Raw genomic sequence first — 13,686 nt, 5'->3', positions numbered from 1 at the left:
TGGACAAGGTATTGTGGTATGAATGGATGATGTTTTTGGGATAATATTTTCTATAGAAAAATCTTATTAGAGAGCCTTTTATTATGTTGTTCATGAAAAAGAAAATGAAAAAAAAAGGAGAAGAAAAGAGAAAATAAAAAAAGAAGAAAAAAAGGAGAAAGACACAAGAGCAATATTTCTATCATTTTCAATTATGTTGTCTCTTGTGTCCAAGAAGAAAAAAATGTGTGTTTATTAATTTCATGTTTTATTTTATGGCTCTTAGAATAAATGTAAAGATTGTCTATTTAACTTCAAATCCCGAAAAACTGGTTTTGTGGTATCCTTTATGGTGGTTGTCCAAATAGTTTATTTCCTATCTTTGTTTCAATAATTATTTAAGAGTTTGTCATAAATATATACCCATTTGATGAGTGCTTACTTATTTTCCAACTCCATGAGCGAAACCCTTAAACTTTAAAAATTTTCAATTACATAAGAGGTTAATGGATTGAGACTTTTACTTGACATAATTTCGAAGGCTTTATGTGCTATGGTTTGCGGTAAGAAGGTTCAAGTTTGCTGCACACTCACAACTCTAGATTTATTCAAAGTAATTTTTTAAAACTCTTGTTGACTTGTTACTAACATTTTGTGTTAATACTTCTTTTATCATTTTTGACCTGAAATATATCATGTTGACATTTATTATTTCGCTTGAATTGCTAGAGACTAGCAATAAGCTGGTTGGGGGTTGTGATTAGTGCTCAAAAATGTCATTTTATTAGTTTTAAAGTTTAAAATTAAATAAGTTTTAATTAATATTTTCATGGATTTATTGCCATATGTTTTATATTTGAAAATATTACTTTTGATTTAATTTGTGTTTAATTTTCAAGAAATAAAATGTATTTTTGACACAAACAAAAAGAAAGAAAGAAAGAAATATAATTGAAAAGAATGATGATAAGTGTTATTTTTGACAAAACTAGGCCCAAAATGGAGCCCAAACCCAAAGCTTCAGCAAGTGCCACGCTACCAAATGGCAGCTTCCCATTCGCCAAGGCAAGCCAACCAATCTTCCTGTCGCCTGACGAAGCCGAGCCGGGCTGCACCTGCCACGCCTGACGAGCCGCACCTACCACGCCTGACAACCGCCTGTCGAGCCAACCAGAGAAGGACACGCGTCCCACTCGCCTGTGGCTGCTCCCCACACTCCCGACCGGTCAGCTGCCATGATCAACTGTTGTCTCCCACGAGCCTGACGTACTCCTTGCTGAGCCAATCGGTGCTTGACACGTGGCCAACGTGTCTGCTGCATTTGTCCCCACTTGTCCCACTTTGCACCTATTTTGCTGCCATTTTTCCCACTCTTTAGTACACGATTTTAACATATTTTGGATCATTTTTTCACTATAAATAGCGGACCAAATGGAGTAAAAAAGTATCAGATTGTGGAAGGAATTGTTGGAGAGAAAAACACTTATTTCTTAATTTTCCTATTTTTCTTTTACATTTCTTTGAGTGAAAACAATGCCTATTTTAGGCTAAATTCTCTTGTGGAAAGGCTAGAGTGAAGTTCATGTTTCACATTATATTTTTAATATATTGATTCATTATTTTGTTCTTCATTTCTATATATTTGTTACAATTAAATTTATTTTCTTCTAATTTTTATTCTAAATTTATTAGTGTCTTTTACATAAGTCTAGTCATGCTCTTCTTATGTAATTAAGGCTTTTAATTTAATTTAGGATATTTGTTATGTTATATGCTTTTTACTGCATTCTGCCATTGGTATTTTGTCGCTCTAAGGTATATAATATGATAGGTTTTTAAAATTAGAAGTTAGTATAATTTAATTAAATAATATATTTTAAGGTGAGCTTTATTATATATATTTTCCAACTATAATTAATGGTGTAGAATTATAGTTGAGTAGAATGAATTAATTTTATTAAAATATATATATATGTTTGCATGAATGAAACTTATGCCTTCCATATTTTCTTTCTGATTCTAATTCATCGATTGTGTTTTTTTAATGTTAAAAAATATATATTCTTTTTCAAAGTTTATTATTTATGATTTACTAATCTTTCTTTTTACTTGTATTTTACCTCTTTGTGGATACAACATAGCCCGATTACTACTACGACCGCTTAGCAGTTATTGGGCGATATCACATGGCACCAAGCAACCTTCACTTACCCCAAAGAGTTGTTCATCCGTAAAGTGATCATTTATTTGCACTTTTTTACTTTTTTCACTTTCCTCCACCTCAAGCCTTAACAAGTGATCCGCCACAAGATTTTCTGTCCCCTTTTTATCTCGAATCTCCATGTCAAACTCTTGAAGCAATAACACCCATCTAATGAGACAAGGCTTGGCATCCTTTTTACTCATCAAATACTTGATAGCTGAATGGTCGGTGTACACAACCACCTTATTACCAATGAGGTAAGGCCGAAACTTGTCAAATGCAAATACTATTGCTAGAAGCTCTTTCTCTGTAGTAGCATCGTTCAATTGTGCATCGTTAAGAGTTCGACTGGCATAGTAGATGGTTCTGAATACCTTGTCCACATGTTGTCCCAAGACTGCTCCTATCGCATAATCGTTTGCATCGCACATGAGTTCAAATGGTAGATCCCAATTTGGTGGACAAACAATAGGTGGTGAAATTAACTTTGCCTTGAGTGACCCAAAAGCCTTTAGGCACTCTTCATTAAAATAAAATGGAACAGCGTTCATAAGAAAAGTTGACAATGGTTTAGAGATTTTAGAGAAGTCCTTGATGAATCTTCTATAAAATCCTGCATGTCCCAAGAAACTTCTCACCCCTTTCACTAAAATTGGAGGTCGTAGATTTTCAATAGTAGCAATCTTTGCCTGATCCACCTCTATTCCATCTTTTGAAATCTTGTGGCCAAGTACTATTCCCTCATTGACCATAAAATGACACTTCTCCCAATATAGTACCAAATTAGTTTCCTCGCACCTCTGCAAAACCAATTTCAAGTGTCTCAAACACTCATCAAAAGAGGCTCCAAAAACTGTAAAATCATCCATAAATATTTCTATAATTTTCTCCACCATATCAGAAAAGATGGCCATCATACATCTTTGGAAGGTGGCTGGAGCATTACATAAACCAAATGGCATTCTACGAAATGCAAAAGTACTGTATGGGCATGTGAAGGTGGTTTTCTCTTGATCTTCTGGTGCGATAGCAATTTGGTGGCATCCCGAGTAACCATCTAGAAAACAATAATAACCGTGACCTGCCAATCTGTCAAGCATTTGGTCCAAAAGAGGTAAAGGAAAGTGGTCCTTCCTTGTAGCGGTATTCAACTTGCGGTAGTCTATACAAATCTGCCACCCCTTCACTATACGAGCGGGATGAGCTCGTTATTCTCGTTCTTGACCACTGTCATACCACCCTTCTTAGGAACCACTTGAACCAGACTTACCCAAGCACTGTCAGAAATTGGATAGATCACCCCGACATCTAACCATTTAAGAATTTCTTTTCTTACCACCTCTTTCATCGCTGGATTTAACCTTCGCTGAGCCTCGATGGATGGCTTACTGTCATCTTCCATAAGAATTTTGTGCATCACCATTGATGGATTGATTCCATGAATATCTGCAAATGTCCAACCAATGGCCAACTTGTGATCCTGGAGTACTCTCAACAATTTTTCCACCTCCACCTTAGAAAGAAAAGAAGAAACAATTACTGGTAGTGTCTCATTCTCACCCAAGAATGCATAACGAAGGTGTTCCGGTAGGGTCTTCATCTCCAACACCAGTGGCTTTTCAATAGAAGGCAATGGGTGCTCAAGCCCCTGTCCCAACTCCTCAAATTTTTTTCTATAAAATGGCCCAAAATAATTCACCGACTTGACATAATCCATGACCTCAGCGTCATCCTCATCATTTTCCTCAAGCTTTGTCAATACCATATCAAGAGCATCAATGCTCACATTTTTCTTAGAAATAATCCCCTCAACCACATCAACAGAAAAGCAACTACGCTTGCTCTGGGGTAGGACATTGCTTTAAATACATTGAAAACCACTTCCTCACCTTGAACACGGAGCCTCAACTCACCTTTCTGAACATCAATAAGCACTTGCCTCGTAGCTAAAAATGGTCTTCCAAGTATTATAGGCACATCAACATCTTCATCCATATCCAAAATAATGAAATCAGCGGTAAATATAAACTTGTCCACCTTGACTAATATATCCTCAATAATTCCCCTAGGATGTTTCACTGACCTGTCAGCCAACTGTAAAGTAATTGTCGTGGGTCTTGCTTCACCCAAACCAAGCTGAAAAAAAATAGACAAAGGCATCAGATTAATACTTGCCCCCAAGTCATATAAAGCGTGTTTGCACTCAAAATTACCTATAGTGCACGGTATAGTAAAGCTTTTTGAATCTCTCAGCTTTTGGGGCAGATTCCTTTGCAATATTGCACTACACTCCTCTGTCAAAGCTACAGTCTCATAATCCTCCAATTTTCTCTTTTTTGACAAGATCTCCTTCATGAACTTTACATAGCTAGGCATTTGTTCAAAAGATTTTGCGAAGGGGATGTTGATGTGCAACTTTTTAAAAACCTCTAAAAACTTGGAAAACTGTTTATCCAAAGAATTTTTCCTAATTCTTTGAGGATATAGAATTTTGACCTGAGTATCAACATTAACTGGTGGAGCCTTTTCAGGTGCAGAATGATCGTCAGTAACAAATGGTTGTGGTGTAGGCTACTCAACTTGTTTCCCGCTTCTCAATGTTATGGCCTGACACTGCTCCTTGGGATTCACAATAGTTACTAGGAAAATTCCCCTGAGGCCTATTATTCATCATATTCGCCAACTGTCCCACTTGCATCTCCAAATTCCTAATGGAGGATTTGATCTCTGTCATAAACTGGGTCTGGGTGTTGGTAAGAGTTAATAACGTTGCTTGTAGTTCACTAGGTTGTTCTGTAGGAGCTGCTGGCTTATATTGCTGAGAAGTTGATGCTGGTGGTCGAGCATGAGACATAGGCTGTTGATACTGTGGCTGAAGTTGTTGTTGCTGGCCTTGATTATTTCTCCTGGAAAAATTAGGATGATTTCTCCACCCAGGATTAAATCAGTTAGAGTAGGGGTTGTTGTAAGGCCTCTGAAAATTCCCAATGGCTTGAACCTGAACCTGATCCATAAGAATATTGCTTTGAGAATTTGTCACAACTGCTCGACTCTAATCATAAGAGTGTAGTCCCCCTCAAAGTTCACATCCTGTTTGCATCTGAATAGCATTGGCTGAGACAGTGGTGTGTTGCAACTGCTTGGTCAATGAAGCAACTTGAGCAGTCAGTGCAGTGATGGCATCTAATTCATGTACCCCAGCCACTTTCTTAGTACTTTCCCGTTCAGTAGGCCATTGATAGTTGTTCATAGCCATTTCCTCCAACAGTTCATACACATCATTAGCACTCTTACTCATAAAAGCACCCATGCTGCAATGTCTATAATGGTGTGAGTAGTGTTGCATAGTCCATTGTAAAAGTTGTCGACCAACATCCACTTTTCTATACCGTGATGAGGACATTTTCTCAGCAGTTCCTTAATCCTTTCCCACATATCATACAATGATTCTCCATCATTCTGATAGAAATTATTGATCTCACCTCTTAGTTTTCCAGCTTTTGTTGGGGGAAAGAACTTTGCAAGGAATTTCTGAGCTAGCTCTTCCCATGTATTGATAGAATTGGATTGAAGGGAATTCAACCAGCTCTGTGCCCTATCTTGTAGTGAAAATGGGAATAACCTAAGTCGAATGGCGTTGTAACGACCCAAAATTACTAATAAGGCTTAAGGGCCTTGATTAGTGTGTTGGGAGGGCATAATTGGTATTTATGTGAATTAATGATAAAATGCATGGTTATGTGGTATGCTTGATTTTATGATTATGTGAAAAGATTAAATGCATGTGGGCCATGTTTAGCTTGTAAGGGCATATTTGTAATTTTGGCCTGTTCAGGGCATAAATGAAATTATGTGTGATAAATTGTTGAGACCACATTATTATGTGGATATATTTGCAGCATATGGCTCGAGATGATCTTAGCGAGCGGATTGGCGAAAAAGTCACGTCGGGGATTAATACCCGGCTCGAGGGAGCCTGGAGTATTTTGGGAATTTAGGGAATTTGTTGGGAATTATTAGGTGGTGGATAAATAACTGGTAAATTACTGGATGGTGAGATTAAATGATAAATATTAGGAACACTTGAGGAATTAGCGAGAACCGGGAGTAAAATGACCAATTTACCCTTAAAGAAATTAAGGAACTAAGTCTTGTGAGGGAGGGCAAAATGGTCTTTCACCTAGGTACTAAAGGATATACTTAGAATTACTTAGGAAAAAAACAGAAGGAATTAGACCTCCTACTCATTTCCTTTCTCTTTATCGATTTTTTCCTTTACTCTCTCTCTCTCTCCTTGGTGTTTCGAAGTAAGGGAAAAAGGGCAGCGGAACTTAGGCATTTAACTGCGATTTTGGGAGAAAAATTGAGGGGAGGTCTCTGGGCAAAATTGAAGGGAAGGCTTGAAGAGTTGAAGCTAAGAAACTAGAAAAATCACCTGGGAATTAGGCTCCAATTAGAGGTAAGAACCCTGGTTTTGATCTCTGTATTTTTACTGGGTTGTTGAGTAGAGTTATGAGAATTCAAGTGGTGAATTATTGCTGAGATTTTTAATGTTTAAATTAAGTAGTTCAGGTTGAATATGAGCTTTAACCTTTGGAATTTCTGAGTTCTTACTCTATATTTATGGTGTTTGGGTTTGAGAGTTTGAATATGGGTTTTGGGGATTGATTGGAGTTTTTGGGAAAAACTTGGTTGGGTTTTGTTGCCTATGATGAGTAGAGTGTAGTTCTAAGGTTAATTTTAAGTTTGAATGATGATTGGAGTGAGTTTTTGGAGCTTTGGCTTGGGAAAGTTCAAAGGGAGAAACCCAGAAATTTACATTTATGGTGCTAGCGTTGTAGTGCTAGGTTGGGAGTGCTACAGCGCTAGGCTAGATTTCTGGGGGGCTTTGGTTCCTGTTTGTAGCGCTACCCTACCTCCATAACTTGGTTTTTAGGTACTTTTTAGGGTTTTGCTTGGGGGCTCGAAGGGACGGTTTCACCACTTTGTTTGGTGGAATTAGAGGTCCCGAGAGTGTGAGTTTGGTCCCGGGATTGTCGTTTGGAATTTAAACTCATCAAGGTACCATTTATCAATTGTGACTAGGGTTATTGCCAAGGCTCGGAGCTAAGGATCATGCTCAGAACCATTTCACATTCTCCGCTCAGAATTTAAAGGTAAGAAAACTACACCCTTTTATGTGGATAAGTTGGGACTAAGAGTTCCCTATATTTGTTTGCAATATTGTATGGTGTTATTATGCCATGTGAGTATGAAATAAAACGGCCTAAGAGTGTCAGAATAAATATTGGCGCACAAGGATGCGGCTCGGCCACTGGTAGCTGAGGTTAATTAAATAATCATTGAACTTGGCCTAAGCGAGCTAGAGTCGGTGGGTTGAACACTGGGCTTGGCCTAAGTCAACCGAAGACAGTGACTTAAACTAAGGGTGCGGCCTAAGGGCGTCGACCCTGTATATTGTATGATATGTTTTGTAATGCCCTAGGTAGCCAAGACCGTTACACTATATGTTTATAAAGGTGCAAGACTTGCTAATCAAGTCATTTAATTAGAGTTGTGTAACTGAAACCATAATTGAACTAGGGTTAAAAGATTTTGGTCATAAAAGATACATTTCATTTAGATAAACATTTCATACATGGGATCCCAACAAAAAATAGATTTTAAAAGACAATTTACAAAAATTCCAGGTGGTAAACAAGTACAGGCCACTCTAAGGGCAAAACATACTTTTAGGCTTCTCCTGTCCTGTACCACTCCTCGGCCGTAGCGGCCGATCAGCTGGCTATGTACATTCAGCCTCAAAAATCTCCAACTCAGGACTGGTCCACTTTGATCTTGCCTTTACCTGCACCATGAAGCACCCGTGAGCCGAGGCCGAGCAAGAAAGCCACAATACATAGTATAAATGGTAAACAACATTAAGATATTTCATGAATTATCAATCAGATACAAATAGGTCATATTGCTCATATAAATAGTGATATCAATCTACAAGCCAATAATCAGTTATTCAGATAACATACTCGCCACAACCATTAGTTTAAACAACATTAAACATATCGTGCCAAAATCCAGGGTCGGCGCCCTTAGACCGCACCCTCTGATTATCCCACTGACTCCAGCATGCTTAGGCCGAGCTCAGTGATAATGTACTTAACCTCACCTACCAGTGGCTGAGCCGCACCCTGTGCGCAAATGTAGATTCTGGCACTCTTAGGTCGTTTATCACATGTCCCCATGGCATAATATCATCTCATGACATCACATACAAATATAGGGAACTCTTAGTCCCGACATATTCACATAACTGGGTGCAGTTTCTTACCTTTGATTCTGATAGGTTTGATTAGTGAAATCGACCTTCAAGCATGATCCCATCTGAGCCCTAGCATACACCTAGTCACAGCCATAAATTAGAATTCATCACTAAACTTCAATTCTGTAACATAACCTCGAGAACAATCCCGAGCCCTCGGGAACAATCCCGAGCCCTCAGGAAGCCCTAATTCCACCAAACGGGGTGGTGGAATCAAACCTTGAGCCCTTGGGCAAAAAGCCTAAGAAAACACCCAAAAATCCATTTCTGGAGGCAGGAAAATACCAGAAAAGCCTAAGAAAATACCCAACCTCTGGTTTTCTCCTTCGAATTTTCCCGAGCCAAAACTCCCCAAAACCTCTCCAAACCTCAACCACATACCAAATTGAGCCTACCATCCTCTACATCTCATCCCACATAGCCCAACAACATAAAACTTAACCACATGCACCATCAAACAAAGAAAACAAGAATTGAACTCAAAACTTAAGAACTCATTACAAAACCAGAATCAACCTAGCAACTTAGATGATCAAGCTCATAAATTCTTACCTTTAATGGGGAATTTGACCTTAGATTGCCCTTAGTATCCTTCCAGCCTTTAGCTCCTCAATTCTTCAAGCTCAAACCCCTTAACTTCCATTTAAAAATCCAAACTCATAACTCAAACTCATCAAAACTCAGAAATCTCAACAAAGCTTTAAACCTTACCTTTTATTTGGGAATTAACTCCAGCTAACCCTCCTGATTACCTCAAGAACAAAGGTCCCAGCTCTAGCCTAAGCCTCCACTGAGTTACAGCTTCAGAAATCCTAAACGAAATGGTGAAGGGAGAAGAAACCGGGAGAGAGAAAGAGTCCCTATTTTTCTTCTTTCTTTCCTTCCTTCTGCTTCTTTTATTTTCTACAACTTCCACTAAGGCTAAAAACATAAATGACCCTTATCCCCTTTTAACCATCAAATAACCACCCCCCCCCCCCCCCCCATTTAAACCTAAGCCTTTAAACATTCTAAGGGCATTTTGGTCATTTGCTCCCAATTCCTGCTAATTCCTCGGTGCCCCTAATAGTTACCGCTTAAACATCATCACTTAACTAATCACCAATTATTTTCCTCAATGTCAAATAGTCTCTAATATATTTCCAAAGTTCCAAGAAATACCCCCAGGCTCCCCCGAGCCGGGTATAAATCCCCACCGTGCCTTTTTCGCTAAACCGAAACTAGGATCGCGTCGAGTGACAAGCTGCAAATATATCCACATAATAATGTGGTCTCAATAATTTATCACAAAAATTACATTTATGCCCTCAACAGGCCAAAATTACGAATATGCCCTTATAATACATGGCCTACATGCATACTAATACTCATAATCATGCATCTCATATATCCAAATAATCATATAGGCACGTTACCACATAATCATGCATTTAATCATTTAAATCATACATAAACCAATTATTCCCTCCCAGCACACTAATCAAGGCCCTTAAACCTTATTAGTAATTTTGGTTCGTTACAACTATCCCCTCCTAATGAGAATTTTGTCCTCAAAATTTACCTGAAAACTCGGGATACTGATATCGCATCACTGACTCAAGCTCCTAGGTCGCTTCCTCGACCCTACTATTCTTCAATAACACTTTAACCAACGGAATCGTCTTATTCCGTAGGACTTTATCCCTCCGATCCAAAATCTGAACCGGTCATTCCTCATAAGACAAATCTGTCTGCAATTCCAAGTCTTCATACTTCAACACATGTGTCGTATCTGAGACATACTTCTGGAGTATAGAAACATGGAATACGTCATGAACTCCCGACAACGACGGTGGCAAAGCTAGCCTGTAAGCCACCTGTTTGATCCTTTCCAAGATCTCAAAAGGTCCAATGAATCTAGGGCTCAGCTTGCCCTTCTTCCCAAATCTTCTCACTCCTCGCATTAGTGAAACTCGCAGAAACACGTGGTCCCCAACCTGGAACTCCACGTCTCTATGCTTAGGATCAACGTAGCTTTTCTGTTTGCGATGTGAGGCGAGCATTCGAGCTCAGAACTTCTCAATAGCTTCATTTGTCTTTTGAGCTATTTCCAGCCCCAAGTACTTCCTCTCACCCATCTCATCCCAATGTGTAACGAACCGAATTTACTAATAGGGCTTAGGGCCTTGATTAGTGTGCCTGGAGGGCAATAAATGAATTATTATATTAATATATGAATTAATGTGAATATGTGATAGTGATGCATGTTTAGTTGAGTTAAATGTGCATGTGGGCCCCGTCTGGATATTAGGGGCATAAATGTGATAAATGCTATATATATGTGATATGTCTGTGCAGCACGATCCGAGACAGTCCTGGGGAGAGGTTAGCCAGAAAGTCACAACAGGGTTGAGAATCCAACTCGGGGCGAGTCGAGGGGTACTTTGGGTATTAGATATATTATGGGGTTATCGGGTTGTGAAAATAAATATTTGGAGATATATTTGAGGATCGAATGTCTAGGAGGAATTATTGGGGAAATTTACCATTTTGCCCTCGGGGACGTTTCGGTACCCCGAGCCTTGAGGTAACCACATAGACTTAAGTTGGATAAAACAAACCTTAGAATTATATAGAACACTCAGGAAACTGACTCACTCATTCTCTCTCAAGAAGTGGTTATCTTTTCTTTGGAGGCTTAAGGAGAAACTTGGAGAAATTAGCTAGAAGCTAGAGGAATTCAGCTGGGAAATCTTGGGAGCTAGGAGCTTGAGGATTAAGGATCAAATTTAGAGACTAAACTGAGCAAAGGTAAGCTCTGATCATGGGAATTAAGCTTGAATTTCTGCTGTGTTTTTAGGATATGCATGTGATTGGAACTTGATCTGTTTTTGGGTATTTTAGTTGAGTTTTGGAGCAGGTTTTAATGGGGTTTTGATGCTGATATTGAGCTGGAATGTTTGTGTTGATTATCTGGGATTGTTAGCTAAGTTTTGGGTGAATTGGCTTGAAGAAAATGTAGAAAGATGATGAAGATTTATGGGTTGGAGGTGAGGGCTGCGGCCCTAGGATGGGCATGCCGCGGCCCGTGTGCACGCGCGTCCATGGGAGGCCAAGATGCTTGAGGCGCGCCGCGGCGCTTGGTGATGTGTGCCGCGGCCCGTGTGGGTTTCAGTGAGGTGCTAGCCTCTGTTTCGAGGCTAGCCGCGACGCTTGTGGGAAGGGCCACGACTCTTAGTGCCAGTTTGTGTTTTTAAGGGTGTTTAGGCTTGGGAACTCAATGGTTAAGGCTCGGGATGGATTTTATCACCCGGATTGATAGAATTCAAGGTCCCGAAGATTAGAGATATGGCTCAAAGTTATTTAATGGATTAGAACTTAATGGATGGATATTGTTAATGTGTTGTGACTAGGATTTCAGCGAGGCTCAAGTTAGAGGACTGTGCTCGAGACATCAGTGCTCGGAAAGCTCGGGACTCAGGTAAGAAAACCCTTGTTCCCATAGAGCTTGTATGCAGGGCTGAGCCCAATGTGTTTGAATTGTAGGGCGTAGCCCATTGATTGTATTTGCTAGTATTCTGTACTTGTTTATTATGCTATGAGCGCAATTTATGTGAATGATCGGCAAGAGCCGGGAACGGTGGTAGGCCGAGGTCGGCAAGGGCCGAGAACAGCAAAGGGCCATGAATGGCGTTGGGCACGTTGAGTGCAAGGCCGAGTACGGCAAGGGGCCGGGAGCAGCGTTGAGCACGTGGAGTGTGAGTTGCCAGGGCGAGTCCCTGAAGGATACCTGGGATATCCTCACGGTGTGGACCGCGAACCCAGGGCCTGGTAAGCGCCTGGGATGGCTAGGTCATATGTGTTTAGCCTACTGATGGCCAGTTTATATACTTGGTGTATGTTTTGCATATGTTATCTGTTATGGGTTTTCTTGCTGGGCTTCGGCTCACAGATGCTCTGTGGTGCAGGTAAGGGCAAGGAGAAAGCCAGCCAACCATGAGTGTAGCAGGCATGAGCGGCGTGTACATGTTTGGCCAGCCTGGCTGCCACAGCCAGTGGATTTTGGGAGATGTTTGTAAATAAACCTAGATTTTGTCGTTTAGTTGACTTGGTTCGATTTATATGCTGTAAATGTTTCTAAACTGTATTTTTGGATCCCAGGTGTTAAACTTTTATGATTTTCAAAGAAATGGAATTATTTCTAAAGTTTTTCCTCTGTTTATGGCTTAATTACACTATTTGATCTAAAACCTCGATTAGCGAGTTGAATGCACGTTTTTAAATTCACTTAGTAATGGCTCTAAGGAAGTAGGGCGTTACAATTTGGTATCAGAGCGAGCCAAGGTTATTGGTTCTAGAGATTGACCGAACATGTACACTCGCTGTCTGTGACAAGCTCGACTCAGGGTTGGTTGGTAAGATTGGATAATATGTTTGAATATGTGTTTGAATGCCCTGTTTGCCTGCTTATCTTATATAGAGCATGATGAATGAGTTAACATATGCATGATGCTAGGGCATGGCCCGTTGTTTGTTATATGCTATATGAGTTATTGCTTGTGGATAGCTAATGTGTTTGGGAGGTGGTTTTCTTGGATGTTGTTATCATGCCTGATGAGCGGTGTCGTTGGTTGCAGGCATATTTGTTGAGATGCCTCAGAAATCAGCTAGACTCCGTGGCAGTAGGGCCGAGGATGACAACCAGGGTCAGGACCCTCCACCGGCCCCACAGAATTGGCAAGAGATGTTTGCCGAGATGGAAGTAAGACTGCAGCGAACAAAGGAAGAGTTGTGACAATTGAGGCAGCATGCCCCACCTCAGGTTACTGGGCTGCCAGTGTAGCAGGTTGCAGCGCCAGTGCTAGTGCAGTCTGCTATGGAGAATAAGTGGGAACATTTGTATGAGAGGTTCAGGAAGCAGCATCCTCCCACCTTTGAGGGTGGATCAGACCCACTGCGGGCAGAGCAGTGGATGAATATGACTTCCTCAATTCTAGATTTTATGAGAGTTCAGGGGAATGAGAGGGTAGCCTGTGCTAGCTACATGTTTAGAGAGGATGCCTGCATTTGGTGGGACGTGGTGGTTTAGAGAAAGGATGTATCAGTTATGACCTGGGAAGAATTCAGAAACTTATTCAACGAGAAGTATTACAGCATGGCAGTCCGAGCTGCGAAGGTTGATGAGTTTATCAACTTGACTCAGAAC

At 40.2% G+C, this 13,686-nt stretch overlaps 1 non-coding gene across 1 annotated transcript; it reads left to right on the top strand.

Annotated features, from left to right (window-relative positions):
• The first annotated feature begins 5,567 nt into the window (after positions 1-5,567).
• On the top strand, positions 5,568-5,674 carry LOC133787406 (small nucleolar RNA R71). The gene has a single exon (XR_009872430.1). It is a non-coding gene; the product is annotated as a small nucleolar RNA R71 (small nucleolar RNA).
• The last annotated feature ends 8,012 nt before the right edge of the window (positions 5,675-13,686 follow it).

The sequence above is a fragment of the Humulus lupulus genome, chromosome 6, assembly GCF_963169125.1.
Source record: "Humulus lupulus chromosome 6, drHumLupu1.1, whole genome shotgun sequence".
In the NCBI taxonomy this organism is placed as follows: domain Eukaryota; kingdom Viridiplantae; phylum Streptophyta; class Magnoliopsida; order Rosales; family Cannabaceae; genus Humulus; species Humulus lupulus.
The sequence above is the reverse complement of the archived record's forward strand: the minus strand, read 5'-3'. Positions and strand labels throughout refer to the sequence as shown.